This window comes from Scyliorhinus torazame, chromosome 19 (assembly GCF_047496885.1).
Source record: "Scyliorhinus torazame isolate Kashiwa2021f chromosome 19, sScyTor2.1, whole genome shotgun sequence".
NCBI lineage: Eukaryota > Metazoa > Chordata > Chondrichthyes > Carcharhiniformes > Scyliorhinidae > Scyliorhinus > Scyliorhinus torazame.
This window is the reverse complement of record NC_092725.1, coordinates 93,406,586-93,415,782: the sequence shown is the minus strand read 5'-3', so window position 1 is coordinate 93,415,782 and position 9,197 is coordinate 93,406,586.

Genomic DNA, 9,197 nt, shown 5'->3' with positions numbered 1-9,197 from the left:
GATATAGTTCCAGTTAAAGTTGGTTTTATTCTCAAATGATCAGACAGAGAAGGATAGAACTGGAGATTAATCTTAACATGTTTGCGAAGTTTTATTTACAGGACCCACACTTGAAACATGCATCTCCAACCCCAACAGCCACAGTTTTAACCCTCCTATTTTTTTTGAATGAAACCAATTCAAAAGTGGACAAATTATCAAAAATTCGAATGAACAAATAAAAATGGTCACTCTGCTGTATAAAGGAGCATAAATCAATCACCAGTTAATTCCACCAACTAAATACAGTTAAGCACTCGATCATGTTTCATAGGTCTGGAGGGATGACTTCTCAGTGAACTCTGAAGCTTTTCTAAGCATTTTCCAAAAAAGATGGTGTTGCCATTGGGTGGCCAATGTCGCTTTGCCCATCTGACATCGAACTTTGCCGAAATTGGAGACGATTCAGCCCCCTGTCTTTTCATCAACTCCCACAGGGGAAGATGGGGAGTGAAAAAGGTAGAACTGAGGAGTAATAGAAGGGGAGATGATTTGATTTATTGTCACATGTACCGGAGTACAGTGAAAAGTATTTTTCTGCGGCCGGGGGAATATACACAGTACGTACATAGGAGACAAAAAGAATAATCAACAGAGTCCATTGACAAATGGTACATCGATTAAACAGTGATTGGTTACAGTGTGGAACAAGGGGCCAAACAAAGCAAATAAATGAGCAAGAGCAGCATAGGGCGTCATGATTAGTGTTCTTACAGGGAACAGATCAGTCCGAGGGGGAGTCGTTGAGGAGTCTTGTAGCTATGGGAAAGAAGCTGTTCCGATGTCTGGATGTGCGGGTTTTCAGACTTCTGTGTCTTCTGCCTGATGGAAGGGTCTGGGAGAAGGCAATGCCTGGGTGGGAGGGGGTCTCTGATAATGCTGTCTGCCTTCCTGAGGCAGCGGGAGGTGTAAACAGAATCAATAGGAGGGTGGCAAGCTTGTGTGATGCGTTGGGCTGAGTTCACCACACTTTGCAGTTTCTTGCGATCTTCGGATGAGCAGTTGCCATACCAAGCTGTGATGCAGCTGGATAGGATGCTCGCTATGGCACATTGAGGGTGAAAGAGATGTAGAGGGGAAATGAAGGTGGAAATAGGGAGCAAAGGAGGGGGAAGATAGGGGAGATGGAGGGAGATTGGTGGGTAATGGAGATGGGGCATACTCAACTCCTACTTCCCCCCCCCCCCCCCCAATGAATAACTGAAGCCTTCTCCAAACCAACATCCCAGCCCCCACACCCACTCAACATCTCTTCCTCACACACCCCTGAAATCTCACCAGCTGGCCCCTGCTCTTCTGAGGCAGGCTTGGGTCTCACCAGCTGGTTCCTGCTCTCCTGAGGCAGGCTCCTCTTGTGCAGGGTCCTCACTGGGCTGGCCCTGGTGCTTTAGCTTCTATGCATCCGCAACGGTTTCAGCAGCCAGGTAGTTAACAAGCATAGCTGGCTGTATTCTGATATCCATGAATCTGCAGGTGGAGAAGGGAGAGCAGAGAATGTCAGCAAGATAAGGATTCCTTTGACCATTCAATGCCACCAGGTTACATGGTCACCCTGAATTGTACTGCTGCGCCACCCGTAATCTGGCCCACCCCTTTCCTCTCTCCCGGCTCCTTTGAGACGATGACGTCCACACTACAACCCTGTCCTCATCAGTGACTGGCACCTGGACTGTGAATTGGGGAGCCTCTATCTTCACCACCCGTCCCTGTCAACAGGGGTAAAACCCGTGATAGGTTCTGTGGCCCCCTGTCCTTTTTCTCCCACTGGGGTCTACTGTAGGACTCCTCACTCGGTAGGCCTTATGTTATCCCGCCAGCAGGGTGGCAATTGGTTGTGTGGTGCAGACGGTCAACTTGTCAGTTGCCTCCATGCTAAGAGGTTGGTCCTACAGATGGGAGTCAACAAGGGATGTGTGCATTTGCTGGCACCTTAGCTGCAGTGTTATGTGGAGCTTGGTTTTAACACACAAGTTGTGATAGGGTTCCTGACCTAAGGCAAGATGGATGAGATCAGTAGCATGGTGGGTAGACAGGGCTTGGAGACATATCGTGATCCACAGTGGTGGGCTAGCTGATAGTGTCACTGGGGAGACTTCTACTCTAAGAGGGAATGTGTGGCAGGGAGGGTTCCAATGGCCATGGTGCATGTGCCCATTGTTTGGAGTGAGCTCTGCTAATCCCTTGCTTCATCTGTTGTGGGGCTGCACTTCTGAGAATTGTCAACATCAGGTGAAAATGAAAATCGCTTATTGTCACAAGCAGGCTTCAAATGAAGTTACTGTGAAAAGCCCCTAGTCGCCACATTCGGCGCCTGTTCGGGGAGGCTGGTACGGGAATTGAACCGTGCTGCTGGCCTGCCTTAGTCTGCTTTCAAAGCCAGCGATTTAGCCCTGTGCTAAACCAGCCGCTGACGGCACCTGATCATGGCCACACCTCTCCGATTGATGATTCTGCTGAGGTATGAGGGTTTCCAGAGGGATTACCAGGGTGGGTCCCACATAACCAGAATCCCTCTGAGCATATACAGCATGCAGTAAGCAGTGTCAAAAGCCAGGAGCCTGTACGTTGTAGTTAAAGGGTGGGTTTAAATGAAGTATGCAGCAATGGGGGTCTGAGCCAGGCCACCCTGGTCCCGAGGGGGACACCCTAAGTCCATGCACTTGCCACTAAGTCGTTCCCTGCTACTCCATGAAGACCAGTCAGATAACCCCCAGCAAGGCCGAAATGTTTTGGGAATTTTCTTACCTTCTTGAACCCCCTCAACAACCATGGCACCTGCGCTCTGCTCTTCAATTCACCCCAGCGTGACTTCCACCTGAAGGGTGTCTGGTGTCCAGCCCATTAACCTTAATGCCACCACCAGCAGGAGACCGGATTTAGCAATGGAATCGGTGCTGGGTGCCAATTTTGTTTTTTTTGCTCGAAGCAACATTCTCTGCTCGATCACATATCTCGCTGCTGGTGTCGGGCAGCGGAGAATCCACCCATGGTGTCAGGAAATGGAGATAAAAAAATGTTTGAATCCTACAAATGTTGCAGAGGAGACACAGTACAAAAAAGCACATAGAAATGTTTAAGTCTGCAAAAAACGCTGCTGAAAAAGTACTAAGGTTGCAGGTAAATACGGGGTGAATGAACAGCGCAAACTTTATGAACTTTCCAATCCCAACTCCAGTAGGAATTAGAACCATATAATCCCTACAGTGCAGAAGGGGGCCATTTGGCCCATTGAGTCTGCACCGACCCTCTGAAAGAGCACTCCACTCAGGCCCACTCCCCTGCTCCATCCTCACAACCCCACCTAACCTGCACCCCTGGACAGTAAGGGGCAATTTATCATGGTCAATCCACCTAACCTGCACATCTTTGGACTGTGGGAGAAACCGGAGCAGCTGGAGGAAACCTATGCAGACACAGGGAGAAAGTGCAAACTCCACACAGACAGCCACTCAAGGCTGGAATTGAACCTGGCGCTGTGCGGCAGCAGTGTTAACCACTGTGCCACTATACCATCCATTAAATTAAATGTGCTACATGGCAAAATGGCAGTTTTCCATCTGCAATGGCAAAACTATGAGCTAACAAGAGTGCCTAATAAGCCGGAACCAATGAAAATCGCCACACTTCTATCACTGCTGGGGAGGGACTGCTACAAAATGTAGCCAACTCAAAATTTAACCAGCAAAGAAAACAGCAGAGATTTTGAAAGCCTTGAATGCACATTTTGAACATTGAGTGAATGTTACGTATGAATGTTACAGCTGGTAACCCTAAATGTGGCAACAGAGAAAGGGCAACAAGAGACTCCAGAAAGAAGGTGATAGAAAATTCCTGAGAGAGGGAAAGAAAAGGCGCCAGAGCAAGGGAGACGATATTCAGAAAATTCCAGAAAGAGGGAAACAAAAGGCGCCAGAGCAAGGGAGAAGATATTCAACTTAACCACAAGATGACTGCCAACCACATCGGTGCAATGAAATGTATGAGCCGAAGATAAATGAAACACTTCAACAGGAAAATATACACATCAAATTGGAAAATTTGAAGCACAAGATTTGAACTGAGTATCTCCTCTTGATAAACGTTAAGTCCTCAATGAACCAAGCTGTGTGAGATTTGAAAACAAATGTCAGAAATTACAGAAGGTACCAGGTAGAAATAATGACCTGTAATTCTACAGTTGGCAACTCAAAGTCGGAGATGTAAAGAACTCAACCAGATGTACAGCCAAGCACGTAAAGAGATTGCTACCCTGAAAATGCTGAGTACAAAACTACCATCAATCCCAGAGATTCACGTGAAATGGAACAAGTCACTAAGGGCCAAGGGAAGGACACTCTCTGGACAAGGAACATCAGCCAGTGGAACAGCCAATGTCTTTTTTTAAAAAATAATTTTTATTGAAGTTTTCACAAAATATCAACAACAAAATGAAAAAGGAACCCAATAGAATTAAATACAAAACAAAACAACCCCATACCCCCCTCCCCCCATACATAATTTGGGTTGTTAATTTATTATTTAACACATAGCAAATATATACACCCCCTCAGATCCCCCAGTGTAGACAAACAAAAATAAGATAGAACCCCCCCCCACCCCGGGTTGCTGCTGCTGCTGACCATTGTCTATCGTTCTGCCAGGAAGTCCAAGAACAGTCGCCACTGCCTGAAAAAGCCTTGCACCGATCCCCTTAAGGCAAATTTCACCCTCTCCACTTTAATAAACCCCGCCATATCGTTGATCCAGGATTCCACGCTTGGGGCCTTGCATCCTTCCACTGAAGAAGAATCCTTCGCCGGGCTACCAGAGACGCAAAGGCCAGAATACTGGCCTCTTTCGCCTCCTGCACTCCTGGCTCCCCTGCAACCCCAAATATTGCGAGTCCACAGTTGACCCAAGATCCTACCACCCTCGACACCGTCCTTGCCACGCTCTTCCAAAACTCCTACAGCGCTGGGCATGCCCAGAACATATGGGTGTGGTTTGCTGGGCTCCCTGAGCATCTAACACACCTGTCCTCACTCCCAAAAAACCGGCACATCCTTGTCCCGGTCATGTGTGCCCTGTGCAGCACCTTAAACTGTATGAGGCTGAGCCTCACGCACGAAGAGGAAGAGTTCACCCTCCCTAGGGCATCTGCCCACCTCCCTTCCTCGATCTCTTCCCCCAACTCCTTCTCCCACTTACCTTTCAACTCCACCACCGAGGCCGCCTCCTCCTCCTGCATCAACTGGTAAGTTGCCGAGATCTTCCCCTCTCCAACCTACCCCCTCCGAGAGCACCCTGTCCTGTACTGTGCCTGGCCGCAGCAGCGGGAATTCCACCAGTTGCCGCCTGGCAAACGCCCTTACCTGTAGATACCTAAAGGTGTTCCCCGGAGGGAGCCCATACTTCTCCTCCAGCTCACCCAGGCTCGCAAACTTCCCGTCCACAAACAGGTCCCCCAACCTTCTTATCCCTGCCCTGTGCCATCCCGAAAACCCTCCATCTATTCTCCCTGGGACAAACCGGTGGTTCCCCCGTATTGGGGTCCACACCGAGGCCCCCACTTCCCGCCTGTGCCGCTTCCACTGCCCCCAGATTTTGAGGGTAGCCGCCACCACCGGGCTCTTGGTATACCTCATTGGAGGGAGCGGCAGCGGCACTGTTGCCAGCCCCTCACAAGACGCCGTCTCCAGCCTCTTCCATGCAGCCCCCTCCCCCTCCATCACCCAGTTGCGCACCATCGCCACATTGGCGGCCCAGTAGTACCCACAAAAGTTGGGCAGTGCCAGCCCCCCATCCCTACTCCGCTCCAGGAACACCCTTCTCACCCTCAGAGTGCCTCGCGCCCACACAAACCCCGTTATGCTCCTGTTGACCCGCCTAAAGAAGGCCTTCGGGATAAGAATGGGGAGGCACTGGAACAGGAACAAAAACCTTGGGAGCACCGTCATCTCAACCGACTGCACCCTACGCGCCAGGACAGCGGCAACCCTCCCACCTCTTAAACTCCTCCTCCATTTGCTCCACTAGCCTCATGAAATTAAGTCTATGCAGGGCCCCCCAGCTCCTGGCCACCTGGACCCCCAAGTACCTGAAGCTCCTCTCTGCCCTTTTTAGTGGGAGCTCGCCAATCCCCCTCTCCTGGTCCCCTGGGTGAACCACGAACAACTCGCTCTTCCCCATGTTGAGCTTATACCCTGAGAAATCCCCGAACTCCCTGAGGATCCTCATTACCTCTGGCATTCCCCCACCGGGTCCGCCACATATAGCAGCAAGTTGTCCGCATAGAGCGACACCCTATGCTCCTCCCCACCCTGCACCAACCTCCTCCAGTTCTTCGATTCCCTCAGTGCCATAGCCAGGGGTTCAATCGCCAGTGCGAAGAGCAGGGGGGACAGGGGACACCCCTGCCTCATCCCTCGATGCAACCAAAAGTATTCAGACCTCCTCTTGTTCGTGGCCACACTCACCATCGGGACCTCGTACAACAGCCTAACCTACCTGACGAATCCCTCCCCAAACCCAAACCTATTTAGCACCTCCCACAAGTACCCCCACTCTACCCTATCGAAGGCCTTCTCAGCGTCCATCGCCACCACTATCTCCGCCTCCCCTTCCCTCGCCGGCATCATAATAACGTTCAGGAGCCTCCGCACATTCGCGTTCAACTGCCTCCCCTTCACGAACCCCGTCTGGTCTTCGTGGATCACCTGTGGCACCCAGTCCTCAATTCTCGTGGCTAAGACCTTCGCCAGCACCTTGGCATCTACATTTAACAACGAAATCAGCCTGTAAGACCCACACTGCAGGGGATCCTTGTCCCGCTTCAGGATCAAGGAGATCAGTGCCCGGGACATCGTCGGGGGCAAAGCGCCCCCCTCCCTTGCCTCATTGAAGGTCCTAACCAGCAACGGGCCCAACAGGTCCACATATTTTTTTGTAGAATTCGACCGGGAAAACATCCGGTCCCGGTGCCTTCCCCGCCTGCATGCTCCCTATCCCTTTGGCCAGCTCCTCCAGCCCAATTAGGGCCCCTAATCCCGCCACCAGTCCCTCCTCCACCTTCGTGAACCTCAATTGGTCCAGAAAGCAGCCCATCCCTCCCTCCTCCAGTGGGGGCTCGGACCGATACAGTTCCTCATAAAAGTCCCTGAAGACCCCATTGATGTCAACCCCACTCCGCACCACACTCCCTCGCCTATCCTTAACTCCCCCAATCTCCCTAGCTGCGTCCCACTTCCGAAGCTGATGCGCCAGCATCTGGCTTGCCTTTTCCCCATATTCATAAACCGCCCCCTGGGCCTTCCTCCACTGTGCCTCCGCCTTCCTGGTGGTCTACAGGTCGAATTCGGCCTGGAGGCTACGCTTCTCAGCAATCCCTCCTCCGGCACCTCCGCATACCTCCTGTCTACCTTCAGCATCTCCCCCACCAGCCTCTCCCTCTCCTCTCCTTGTGGGCCCTAATGGAGATCAGCTCTCCCCTAACCACCGCCTTCAGCGCCTCCCAGACCATCCCCACTCGGACCTCCCCGTTATCGTTGACCTCCAGGTATCTCTCTATGCTTCCTCGGACCCGCTCACTCACCGCCTCGTCCGCCAACAGTCCCACCTCCAAGCGCCACAACGGGCACTGGTCCCTCTCCTCCCCCAGCTCTAGGTCTACCCAATGCGGGGCGTGATCCTAAATGGCTATCGCAGAGTAGTCAGTGGCCTCTACTCTCGCTATCAGCGCCCTGCTTATAATAAAAAAGTAGATTCGGGAATAGGCCTTATGAACGTGCGAGAAGAATGAAAATTCCCTGGCCCCCGGCCTTGCAAATCTCCAAGGGTCCACCCCTCCCATCTGGTCCATAAACCCCCTCAGCACTTTAGCCGCCGCCGGCTTCCTACCCGTCCTTGACCTGGAGCGATCCAGTGCCGGATCCAACACCGTGTTAAAGTTCCCCCCCCCCATTATCATGCCCCCCACTTCCAAGTCCGGGATCCGACCCAACATGCGCCGCATAAAACCCGCATCGTCCCAGTTCGGGGCATACACGTTGACCAGCACCACCCTCTCCCCTTGCAGCTTATCACTTACCATTACATACCTGCCGCCATTGTCTGTCACAATGCTCGACGCCTCGAACGACACCCTCTTTCCCACCAAGATCGCCACCCCCCGATTTTTGGCATCCAGCCCCGAATGAAACACCTGACCTACCGACCCCTTCCTCAATCTTACCTGGTCTGCCACCTTCAGGTGTGTCTCCTGGAGGATGACCACATCCGCCTTCAGCCCCTTCAGGTGCGCGAACACCCGGGCCCGCTTGACCGGTCCGTTCAGTCCCCTTACGTTCCAGGTTATCAGCCAGAGCAGGGGGCTACCCGCCCCTCCTCCCCGGCCGACTAGCCATAACCCGTCCTCGGCCAGCCACGCGCCCGCGCCCCACGCCCGGCCCGTTCCCCACGGCGGCAGACCCCCGTCCCAACCCCCTCTACTCACTCCAGCTCCCCCTTGACCATACCAGCAGCAACCCAGTTCCCCCCGCCCCCCCCCTCCCAGCTAGGACCCCTCCTAGCTGCTTTGCTCCCCTCATTGCAGTCCGCAAGTCAGCTGACTCCTGCTGACCCCGGCCACTCCCGCCTCTCCTTCAACTCTTCCATTGTGGGACATCCCCTCCTCCTCCATTACCCATCAGTAGGCTCTCCGCCTCACCCTTCCATCCCAAGCGCGGGAAACAACCCTCGCTTCCCGGCCCCGGCCCCGCCCCCTCCAGCCTTCAGCACGGGAAAAAGCCCACGCTTTCCACCTGCCCGGCTCCGCCACCTCTGACGCAGCTCCCCTTATAGGCCCAGTCTCGGGCCTCACCCTCCCCTGCGGGGCCCCATCCCCCCTAACGGCCATCCACCCCTACTCCATTTACTTGCCCCCCTCCAAGAGCCAACACGACAGACCTAACCAAAACCGTGCCCAACCCACCCTAACCACCCTCATCAAATCAAAAAGAAACAAGAGCAAAGAACCCCCCCTCAAAATGTAACACACCAACAGCAATCCCCGACCACCCATCCCGACCCTCAGTTTGTGTCCAGCTTCTCGGCCTGAACAAAGGCCCACGCCTCCTCCGGAGACTCAAAATAATGGTGCCGGTCCTTGTAGGTGTCCCACAGTCGCGCCGGCTGCAGCATGC